Source organism: Amblyomma americanum, chromosome 1, assembly GCF_052857255.1.
Source record: "Amblyomma americanum isolate KBUSLIRL-KWMA chromosome 1, ASM5285725v1, whole genome shotgun sequence".
Taxonomy (NCBI): domain Eukaryota; kingdom Metazoa; phylum Arthropoda; class Arachnida; order Ixodida; family Ixodidae; genus Amblyomma; species Amblyomma americanum.
The window spans coordinates 272,519,473-272,531,469 of record NC_135497.1 but is presented as its reverse complement, the minus strand read 5'-3'; the positions used below and the strand labels follow the sequence as shown (position 1 = coordinate 272,531,469).

Below are 11,997 nucleotides of genomic sequence, written 5' to 3'. Positions count from 1 at the left end.
CAATGCTAGATTATGCTGCCATCATTTGGGACCCGTACACACAAACCAATATGAATAAAATTGAAAGTGTGCAAAAAAAGAGCCTTTCGCTTTATATACAACAGCTTCTAGAAAGCATGTGCAAGCGAATTACTAACGAGAGCAGGTTTAGTTTCGCTAGTTAACAGAAATCGTGTGTCGCGTCTTAAATTTTTCTTTCAAGTAATTAACGGACATACAAAGTATATTTCGCAAACGTTATTTCTTTTTCATCTGAGTATGCCACAAGTCGAAATCATGATCTGACAATAACTCCGTTAAATTCGCACAAGTAATAACACCTTTAAGTGCTCATTTTTTCCCCAGAACTGTCACTCATCAGAATTTACTTGCTAACAATGAAGTTCTTCAGCCATTCTTGAACTTGTTTGTATGTCATCTAAAGGTTTTGGATAAATTTTTGCCATGACATGTTTTATTGTCCTTTATTTTCTTGATTCCACTGTAAAAACATGCCATTTTTTTATTTATTCCCCTACCCTCCCTTGAAATATATTCTTACTTTTTTATGTATTCCCACCCTGCTGAAATCTCTCCACGGGATCGGGATTTCAGTATGCATAAATAGTAAATAAATAAATAAATAAATAATCATCAACCTGACTACACTCACTGCAGGGCAAAGGCCTCCTGTGCCAGCTGCGGCCACCCTATGCCCGCAAACTTCTTAATCTCATCCGCCCACCTAACTTTCTGCCGCTCCCTGCTATACGCTTGCCTTTTCTTGCAATCCAGTCCTTTACCCTGAACGAACGTCTGCTATTTTGCCTTAGCATTACGTGTCCTGCCCAAGCCCATTTCTTCCTCTTGATTTCGACTAGGATGTCATTAACACGCGTTTGTTCCCTCACCCACTCTGCCCGCTTCCGGTCTCTTAGCGTTACGCCCATCATTTTTCTTTCCATGGCTCGCTGCGTTGTCCTTAACTTAAGCTGAACCCTTTTCGTTATCCTCCCCGTTTCTGCCCCGTAGGTGAGTACCGGCAAGATACAGCTATTGTATATGTTGGTAAACTGCCATTCATGATCTGAGAGAACCTGCCATATGCAGGCAAGGTGAAACAAATATAGACGTTGAATGCATTCCTATATTAATAGCACACGCGTAGGGCGCGAAAGCATTGACAGAACTGCTGCTCTTCCCAACAGCTTTCACTAACTAGCCTAACCACAGATCATTGCTTAGTTTTACTACCAAGGCGCTTGTTTATATATATATATATATATATATATATATATATATATATATATATATATATATATATATATATATATATATATATATATATATATAGTGCTCTCGTGCAGTGGCAAGCAGAGCTGATCTGTTCGCGGCCTCGTGGGCAATCTTTGTTTTATTTATTTATGGTTTGGCTCGGTTACACCAACTGCGGCGACGCACGAACGGGCGCTTAAGAGCTGCGCTCTAAAAAAAAGAACATTTTTGTTCAACTCCTCAATGCGCAATATTATCACATACAATTTGTCGCTCTGGTTTGTTTATCTACAGCCGCGACAGGGTTTGCTGTGTAGATGTCTGGTAAAAAATATATGTAAAGTTGCAAAGTAACGTTTAAATGACGACAAAAAGCTTCGTTTTTATTGGAACACCAAGGTGAGATAACATGGAAATTTCCGTTGGCAGGAATATGCCGAAGCTGTCACAGTATGCGGGGGCTCTGTCGCATGCTTATCTTGCGTGCCGGAGCTGGAAACCTGTGCTTCTTTCTTCGTGTGGTCGTGACTTTCGGTGTTTACTCTGGATGTGCATTGAGTGCACATTTTCCACACCGGCGGATAGGGGAGCGGCCTCCGACACCGCCTTAATGTACGTAGGGAAATGCGGCACTGTCATGACTGATTGTCAAGCGAACTTGCGTTCTAAAGTCTCATTATGTTCCTGTGCCTGGTGACAAAACAAAGCAATAAACAGCTAGACATACAATAACTCCTATAATCTACAGCCTCAGAACGCCTTACGCGCATTTGCTGCTGTGCGCGGGGCCGTGTCCGTCGCCATCATCTTTGCCTTTACTGCTCCGAATTTGGAGAGTGTCTTTCCCCTTGTCACTCTGCAATGGGTCCGTCGGCCACGGAGACCTGGGAGGGAATCGAAGATTGCACGTGCTGTCCCGCGCTGATTTAATTCCGGGACCTCCCTCTCTCTGGCCAGAGGGCTACGACCAATGGCATCATAGGAGACAACTTCACAAAGAGCGCACGCAAACACTCAAAGAACTAAGTCACAACTGAAGGTCATTCCCCTGCCCACCCAAGCATAACAATGAGGAGGGTTGCATCGTCCGCTGTACCCAGACACACATACGGATGACGCAACATTGTCGACACTACATTTGGGGTCTACCCGGAACACCAACATGCCCACTCTGCCATGCACATCCCAACAAGTACACTCTTTAGAAGTGTCCGCACATCCAGGCCACCAAAAGAGAACACATTAAAATCTAAACCAAGATACACATCCCAACAGGCCCTGGAGAGCTGGCTTGTTCCATCGCTATAGGGAACGAATCATGCCCAGTGCCATTTCTGGCAGACTACGTCCGCCACATGCTGGGCGAGGAGGGGTAATCCCATTTCCCTGGGAGGTTAGAGGAAACCTTCAAAAAATAACGAAAAAATAACAGAAGAAATAACGAAACCTCTCTCTCTCGCGTGCGCTACATGCACCCGCGAATAGCATAATGAAATAACGCCCAGAAACAAGTGTGATTCGCAATAGGTTTCTTGTAACCCCGGCTTATTTTATTGGAGCGCCTGGACGCCGTTGCTATGGTGTTGACGGAGACCATGTAGTTCAGGTTATTACGAAGGGTGTTAATGTTTTTGCGGTGAGGCGGAGCTTTCACTCGTGCGAGAAGCTCCACAATGTCGTGAGCGTATTGAACAAATCACTTCATTTTGTCTTCATTTTGTTATATTGTAGAATAAATTTATTCATTCAGTCATCGAAGGCTATTCTCGCCCCCTTTCCTCTTCTTCCACTTCTTTATCTCAGTAAAACATGGCACGTACCCACGCGGGGGGATTGGCCAAGATACAGCGGTGAATTCCAAGGAAGTATTTGGTTGCGGGGGAAAAAAAAAAGGCATGAGGCGGCGAAGTAGAAGGCTGAATCTAGAAATTTTTTTTCGAAAATTCAAATAAAATAAAGAAATTTTAAGTACCAGGAATAGAATGAAACACTTTTTGGACATGTGGCAGAATTTTATATACAGGTAACGAGGTAACCGACCAGTTGCAACGATGTAATCATGAAGGCAGCCGCAAATACTACTTAACTAGAATCCCTTGGCGCTCGCACCGAACGAGAGAAGAATTGGAAAACACAGAGGGAGTCATAATCTCGAAAGAGGGACCTCCAAATACTGCTCTCTCTGAAATTCGAACCGCCGGCAATAGAAGAGAAAATGTTCTATTGTTTCAACTTCCCCACGTGAGACACAAAGGTTTGTCGTAGCGAACCTGGAGGTGAATAATATATACGACTTAATTTTTGCATTGTCGCTATTTTCGCGAATCGCACCAAACCCGTGAGAAAGCGGTCCCGGTAACCATGTTGGTAGGACGTCGACATATAATTCCGCAAATTAATCTTATCTGAGATCGGTCGTTTTTTTTATTTATCAGCAACTAAAAGTGAAAAAATGTGCCGGCTAACTCCCTCTTCGCGCTTGCTTGCCGCGTGCTGAACAAACAGTACGCGCCGTTGCTTGTTGCTCTCCTCGCTTATCATGGCTGTCTTGCTAAAAGTGAAGCTTTACAGGGTAAGCAGCTAACCCGGCGCGCGAGTCTCTGTCAGTCGTTTTTTTCTTTCTTCTTTTTAGTGTCTTGCTCCTCTCCGCTGAATGAGTTGGGCCCAGCGACGAGCAAAAAATCCCTGAAAGCTGGACGGCGTTTGCGTGTCCGATCCTGTATTGGGCGTGTTGAGTTTACAAAGAAGATGACACCCTAGTCGCTACGAAATAACAGCGTACAAATGGCAGCTATCGAGAGGACTCTGCCTCAAGGAACGCTAAAAAACTATAGGGAAGATGGTAATGGCTTCGTTCCGTATGCACTGAGCCGACTTGATTAAAACTTTTGTTGTTGCAGTTAAAAGAGCAGGTTAAAATCTAGTGGCTGTTGATTCAACCTGAAAGTGCGTCCGCAGAAGTTTCGAGAGTTTCAACGCATCCGATGCGTGTTGGACTGACTCGCGCCCTGGGCTGTGCATGATTTAGCCTCGTATGCGTGGAGATGGCACACGCGAAGGATGTGCACCATGCACGATCTCTTCCTTTCTTTGTCCTATAAGCTTTCTTCCCGCTTCTATCCCCTTCCCTTAGACTTCCCTAAAACTGACGCAGGTCAGCTGCATTTCAAAGCAGTTGCTATGCGGACGGGGTTTTCCCCTTTTCATCGCAACCATGCACGTAAGCGCACATACGTGCTTACTCGCACACATTTGCGAATTTGAATTTTCAGTCAGGATTTTTCATCTTTAATTAAACATTCCAAATAATCTCTAAGCCATTTAGACCACACTGTACCAAAAATATAGAACGAAAACGTATTCCGAAATTCTGAAACTAAACCTATCACGGTTATAAATGAATGAACATTGTGTCTTAAAATTAGTTCCGCTTTGGGTTAGCACCCCAAAATGAGAAGTTTGTGAAATCTGCGTAACGGAAAAAAGATCGCTTAATGTGATATGTTTTCCACTTTTGTCAGCTTTCGTCAATTCAAAGAAGTACAGCTTCGAAAACTGCCTCTTGCCTTGCTGAGCGATAGAGTTGCAAAAATAAATGCTTAACATTTCAAAGTCATGTACAGGCGTGCGCAAAAGTAAACGAAGCGCGCTATCGGCTTCCAACATTTTTCGCGCGTTGCCCAATAGAAATTGCAAGCCATGGTGCGCGCATGCTGATAGGGGACGCCAGTGCGCTTTCTCATGGACGAACAATGTTTCTCCGTTCCTTATGGAGAAGACATGTTTGCTCTGAGAGCGAAATCGCGTGCTCCGTTTACCTATGTCCGCGCCTGTACATTCTCGAAAGTTTAAATTTTCGAATTGTAATTGTGGTTTTACTAGTCAAAGCATACACACGCACAAACGTGCACACACGCACACACACGCGCGCGCGCACGCAGCCCCCCCCCCCCCCCACACACACACACACACACAGGTGGGTTTTGGTTCAATGGGGCAAATAAGGCTTCCACCTTAAAAGATCGTCCATAAAAGTCAGTAATCTGCCCTTTGAGACTGTTCTGGGGACATTCCGTGCATAAATGACGTCCCTAGCTCCTATGTTCTGCTGCTGCTACCGCTAAAGCTAAGTTTGCAGTTGCAGAGCTCCGCCATGACTGAGCCGCTGCGGAAGAGTGCCTCACGCAAGAGTTCCCTGTCGCAAGGGTCGTCGCACCGGCTCCCTCGGCAACAGCGATCGACCTCACTGAGGGATGCAGCGACCACCAGGATGCTACTGGCCGCCTCAAGCTCCAATAGAAGGCGTCTGTCTTTGCAAGGCGTCAGTGGCGAACGGGATGACGAGCCTGAGAAAACAGGCGTCGGACAAACGCCGGTGAAGTTGCAGAGGCTTATACTTCGCCATTTCATCTACGTCATCTGCGCAGGCTCCTTCGAGTTATAAGAAATGACTAAGTGAGATCATCAGGAGCCAAGCAGGAGCCAAGTGGTCTTGGGCGAAACTGTCAGTTGGTACTAATCGATCCAAGCTGGTGCTGTTTTGGGCGGTCTACGACGAAATTTACCACTTGATCTCGGTCGAGAACCGACACGGACCAATTGGCGATTTCACAGTATAAACCACTTGGCAAAGGCTATAGTTGTTCCGCGCTGATTACCAGAGGGTCCGAACTGGCTGGCGGCAGTTGTTACGAGCCTGGAACTGGAACCAGCTAGAAATTTGGCCATAAAAATTTTTCACGGTACCAGTTCCTTCCACTTGCATCAAGTAGCCTGCTCCTTGTTGGTCCCATTTGGACCCAACTCTGAGAGCGTGAGAATTTTGCCGTTAACCACTTTGGTCTTCTGGCCTAAGGTATATTCATGTGGGATACCTTTAGCAACAGGTGCATGGACACGAGGTACAAAATCGCCCGTAATCCCTCACTTAAACTGACCACCTGTATGCCGGGATGTTTGCCGAGTCGTTCCTGGAGCAGTCTTGTACATTTCACAAAAAAAATAGTACCCATTTAGAATTGCAATTACTTTTCCTAAAATGTAACTGATATCAGTGGTAATTTACAGCCCACGAAAAGTAACTGAAAAAAGCAGAGCCCCAATTGATTACTACACGCTATTTCTCACCTATCTTATAGCAAAATATCATGTCCAGCATCCTTGGACAAAATTTTCAACATTAGAAAACTGTAAGGTAATGGTACAGCAATATTGAACATATTAGTCCATCCTTCCGGTATGTAGCCAAATCTTTCTTTTATAGTGCTTCCATCGCTCGCATCGAGCAGTCAAGACTGCCATGGAACGCCAATAGGAAACGCTTTTGACGACAACAAAAACGTTAATAGCAATAAAATGCAAGCCTGCCGACGGGAGGTCTGCGTATATATTGATTGTTATAGTGAAATCTTACAAAATATGAAAGAAATGCGCTCATAAACTGTTTCCCGTTCAAGGATGCTTTTGTCCAGAATTATTGGGTATGTGGATAGGCTTGCTTGATCTTTAGACATCTGTACACATAAGTAACGACACTCAAGAGTCGCTCGATCTAATCGTTAGAAGGAAACGCGTTGCTCTAATATACTTTCACAAACGGGTTGCAGAATCAAAAGGCTAGGCACAGGCCGCAAGTAATCAAGCCGTGATGATGATGATGATGATGATGATGATGATGGCCTCTTGATGAATGGCACGTAAGCAGTGTCCCAGCTGCCAAAGAGCACGCGCGTCTCACTTCTTTGTCCCCAAGGCGCCGCCCGGGGACACCTGGCGGCATTATTCCCCCTCCCCATCCAAAAAAAAAGGAAAGCAAAAACGTAGGCGCACTTGGAGCGAACGAGGTTCCCGTTACTGCGTAAAGTACGGTTTCAAACGCAGTACGCGCACAACCACAGGCTGCAGTCGACGTCTCGAACTGGGCAGAGTGCCATCTGGAAGGACTTCATACGTCAAATCCGTGATGCGGCGCAGCACTGTGTAGGGTCCAAAGTAGTGGCTCAGGAGCTTCTCCGACAGGCTGTTGCGACGTACCGGGGTCCATACCCACACTTAGTCCTCGGGGTGGTACTCGACGTGGCGATGTGGTTGGTTGTAGCGTTCCGCATCCGTTGCCTGCTGCCGGCGGATGTGCATACGGGCCAGTTGGCGGGCTTCCTCTGCATGCCGCGTAAATTCCTCGGCGTCTGGCGTTAGCGCCTGGTCGTCAGGGGGGCACGGAAGCATGGCGTCGAGCATCGTTTGGCCATCACGCCCGTAGACGAGGCGAAGCGGCGTAAATCGAGTCGTTTCCTGAATCGCCGAGTTGTAGGCAAACGTCACATATGGGAGGATCTCGTCCCAAGTCTTGTGCTGTATGTCGACGCACATTGCGAGCATGTCTGCTAAGGTTTTGTTGAGGCGCTTCGTGAGCCCGTTTGACTGCGGATGGTATGCAGTAGTCTTGCAGTGGTCCGTGTCACTCAGCTGGAACACCTCGTACATGAGCTGCGCTGTAAACGCGGCGCCCCTATCGGTGATGACGGAGGACGGGGCGCCATGCCGTAAAAAAATGTGGTGTATGAAGAAGCGCGCGATTTCAGAGGATGTACTGCGCGGCACCGCCTGGCGAGCGTGCGTGCAAATCCCAAATGGCCAGAGGTGGGCTCATCATGACACGCCGAAAGGATGTCGTCGCGGAGGTCTGATGGCACGACTACGAGGTAGGGCCGGCCACCGTTGCTGGAGTTTTTTTTTTTACAGTACGGCATTGCGAATGCAAAAAGAAGACAAGTGGCGGGAAAAGTGTCGAGGTACGTTAAAAGCATGGCCCTCCAGGCGATCCATGACCGACCGCAGGTCAGCACCAGCACGCTGCTTTGCCACTAAGTCCGAACTGCTGATCACACCTAGGAAACGATTGTCATCCTCTGCGATATCATCAGCTTGTTCGACGGGTGCGCGTGGGAGCGTGTCGGAGTCTTCGTGTTTACGTCCGGACTTATAGGCAATTGTGTAATCAAATTCTTTAAGGTGAAGGCTCCAGCGTGCTAGGCGGCCTGATGGGTCCCGGAGATTGGTAAGCCAGCACAAGGAATGGTGGTCGGTGACCACTTTAAAATGACGACCATAGATATAAAGCCGAAATTTCATCGTGGCCCAGACGACATCGAGGCACTCCTTTTCCGAGGTGGAGTAGTTGATTTCGGTGCGCGAGAGTGTGCAACTCGCATACGCATTCACACGTTCCACGCCTTCTTGATGCTGAATGAGGACGGCACCAAGCCCGATGTTGCTAGCGTCGGTGTGTATTTCGGTAGCGGCCTCCTCATGGAAGTGAGCCCGCACAGGGGTAGTGTGCAGCCGTTGGCGCAGCTCTGTGAAAGCAGCCTGTTGCTCGGCAGGCCAGACGAACGGTGTATGATGAATGCCATAGCGGAACTTAAGGTCAACCATGAAACCCTTACTGAAACTGTTTCCGACCTATCCAAGAGTGGCTGCCGTGGAAGCCGTGGTCGAGTCCATTGAAAATACGCCTTCAGGAACAGATATTACTAGCGCAGTCCAAGAAGCAATTTCAAATGAAAACGCTGTGCTCGCGTCAAGGCTAGACGTTCTGGAAGACCAATCAAGACTCGATAACTTAATTTTCTATGGAATCTCAGCCAACTTATCAGAGACGTGGGTACAATCAGAAGCCCAGATACATCATTTTGTTTACAAGTGTCTCAACATGAATTCCTCGGAAGTCTCAATTCATAGAGTTCATAGATTCATAGAGCTCATATGCCGGCAAGACACGGCCTGTTATTGCCAAGTTTGCCTCTTCTAAAATGAGAGATTACATACTTTCCCAAAAAGCAAAGTTTAAAGGGGAGGGTGTTTCAATCGGCGAAGATTTTTGCAAAGCTGCCCGTCGATCGACGAAAGCACTAAATGACTTTGGAAAGGCTAGCGGTCAGCCCTATTCTTTGCGACATAACAAACTAATCATAGGTAATAAATGCTACGTGTATAGCGCAACCACAGATGAAGTATGCGAGATCAGACCAGCTAGGAGCTCGATTGAACCCAAAACAGTCAACACATCACCGGTTTCAACCTCTCCACATTCAGGTTCAGCATAACTATCTCATGTTCGAAGACATGCAATCCCCATTGATTCGCAATCGGCATGATTCACCGCTAGAAATAGTTTGCACTCATGTAGCTTTTCCAACAGGCCACCTTATCTTTTGTGCTTGTTATAGGTCCCGATCCTCACCAGCTACTTTCTGCACTGATCTTTATGATGTTCTTAACAAATTAATTGTCCGATACCAGAAATCACATTTATTCTTGCTAGGTGATTTCAATTTACCAAATATAGTGTGGAAATCCGGTGTTCCCTCTCTTAAGCAGCCATCCTCCGAATGCATCCATTTTTTAGACATCTGCGCCGACTTCACTCTATCACAGCTGATTCATGAACCTACACGCACTACCAGTAGCTCCTCAAATACTTAGACCTTTTTTTTACCACAGCCAGTCTTTTGTCCAGGTTCTTCAGCACACACGGCCCCAGCACTGGCTAAAAAGTGTGCCGCCCATTCCGAACACAGCTTGGCGGATGTGCACGCAGAGCTTTTCAGGCGGTCGAGGTCTAACTACTTCGCAGACGTTTACGCACAATACCCGGACATGACGCTGCGTGCCATGACTAACTGGCTGCGCACGGCAGAATTTATTTCCACTTCCGTGGGGAGTGGCTACTGGTCAGGCCGCGCGGCAAAAACCATAGATGCAAACTACACGCGTGTGTGGAGTAAACCCATGGAAGCAAGTTACCTGGATGCCCCGTGGTACTCACTTCGCGTTCCGAACGCTATCAAGTTCGCAGGAATTGGGTCCCGCATTTTTAAAAGGCTGCTTTCATCTAAATGGGCTTGCCGCGAAGCTTTTCTTGAGCAGTCACATGACACCCTTGACTGCCTCGCAAATGCGTACAAGGGCCCGTTTCAGAACGTTGTGGCGATCAAGACGGACGCTTGGGATGCCATGCTCGCGTGGACCGTGCTCTGGGCGTCCTTCAGAGGTTTCCCAGAGCCGAGGGGCAACGTGACAGTGCTCGAGAGCTTCCCCGCCTTTCCCAGTCAGCACTGTTCTTAATTGTGGGCTGCATGCTGACGTGTGGAGAGGCTAGAGACCTGGCCGAGGCTACCTCTCAGACAGGACGCAAATATCGCCACAGCGTTTTCCTGCATTCAGGACTCCCCTGTGCGTCCCAGAAATCAGTGCCCGTACTTTATTGCGGGCCGAGAGAAAGCCGCAATATAATATCGCCCGAGTGCGCATTTCGAGTTGTAATTAAAATAACGTTGGACGCCCCTAAAGACGTCCAGTCTTATTTGAAGGCTTTTCGCAGAAACCTGGATCGATAGAAGGTTACATAAGATCTGAGCTGAGGCTAACGAAAAAAAAAAACGTCACGAGATAAGCGCTTGAACGAGCGCCCAACCTTTTTGCCATTTGGTTTCATTATCATAATCTAGCATGCCTGCGGCACAAGACGATAAAGTCGTCTATGCTACATCATCGCAGTGTGCACTGTCTGAGCGTTCGATAGCGGTTCGTTACCTCCATCGTTATGCCGTGCTCAGACAGTTTAATACCTTAATGAAATTATGAAAGCAAGCTCCTGCAAATAAAACTCTGCAGACCAATATTTTTAGACTGTGCCTAAGGGTCCTCGGAAGAACTCTGCGCATTTTTTGGTTTGGATATATCAAACGAATTCTATCGCTCTTTTTTCAGGCTGGGGGTAAACTACGTCGGACGACCCCGGTACATTTTTTTTTTCGAGTACGCCGGACAGAGACAATCTGCGATTTTAAGGTTGTGGTTAAAAGTAAATGTAGCGGCAATATGAAAGGGAACACGGGAGAGCATCACTTCGCGAAACACTGCCACCTAGAGCCGGCGGCAATGGGCGGCACCAGGCACATGCGTGTAGAGAAGCCACCCGTGCTGACTGCGTATGCGCCTTTTCCACCGTTGGGTATTTTTTTTATTCGAAATGTTTGCCATTAGCCATAATGAGAAAGGGAGAGAGAGAGTTAGAAGGGGGAGTGTGTGGCGAGAGCGCTTCGTCTAGCACAGAGGACTCACGCTCCCGTGGTCTTTCATACCGCCGCTACATGAACGTCGGACCAACCCGGCATACATTTTATTGTCCGGGTACGTCGGACCGATCATCTGATAGCCCGCGGTGTTCTGACACGACAGACCCGGCGCATTTTCTGTACTCTTCCCATGCTGAGCCTGAAGGGCATGTGGCTCTTAGATTTCACCTCTAACGGGAGGCGCTCTGCATGTGCAAAATCACGCGTGGCAGGTGCTTCGATCTTCATCTTCCTCTTCACCTTCGTCGCCCCAACTGCGCGCTTGGCAGTCATGTCCGCCGCTGCGCTAGCTGCTGCTCGGCTGCTCCTCCTCGCCAGTCGTGGCATGTGCTGTGTCACGTGATTCGCTGTTGTGCTTGGCAGTCATGTCCGCCGCTGCGCTAGCTGCTGCTCGGCTGCTCCTCCTCGCCAGTCGTGGCATGTGCTGTGTCACGTGATTCGCTGTTGTGCTTGGCAGTCACGTCCGCCGCTGCGCTAGCTGCTGCTCGGCTGCTCCTCCTCGCCAGTCGTGGCATGTGCTGTGTCACGTGATTCGCTGTTGTGCTTGGCAGTCATGTCCGCCGCTGCGCTAGCTGCTGCTCGGCTGCTCCTCCTCGCCAGTCGT

The 11,997-nt window shown here is 47.9% G+C and overlaps 1 protein-coding gene across 4 annotated transcripts in view; it reads left to right on the top strand.

The window, feature by feature from the left end:
- LOC144115083 (uncharacterized) overlaps nucleotides 1-11,997 on the top strand; it is a 263,914-nt gene that overhangs the window by 44,987 nt on the left and 206,930 nt on the right. The window contains exon 1 of one of the 4 annotated variants that reach the window (XM_077649226.1): nucleotides 5,393-5,629. The exons of 2 other annotated variants lie outside the window; for them this stretch is intronic. The gene's annotated coding sequence lies outside the window, so the exon portion shown is untranslated. Of the gene's footprint in view, nucleotides 1-5,392; nucleotides 5,630-7,820; nucleotides 7,956-11,997 lie in introns of those variants that run through there. One more of the 4 variants, XM_077649228.1, reaches the window with a different exon arrangement.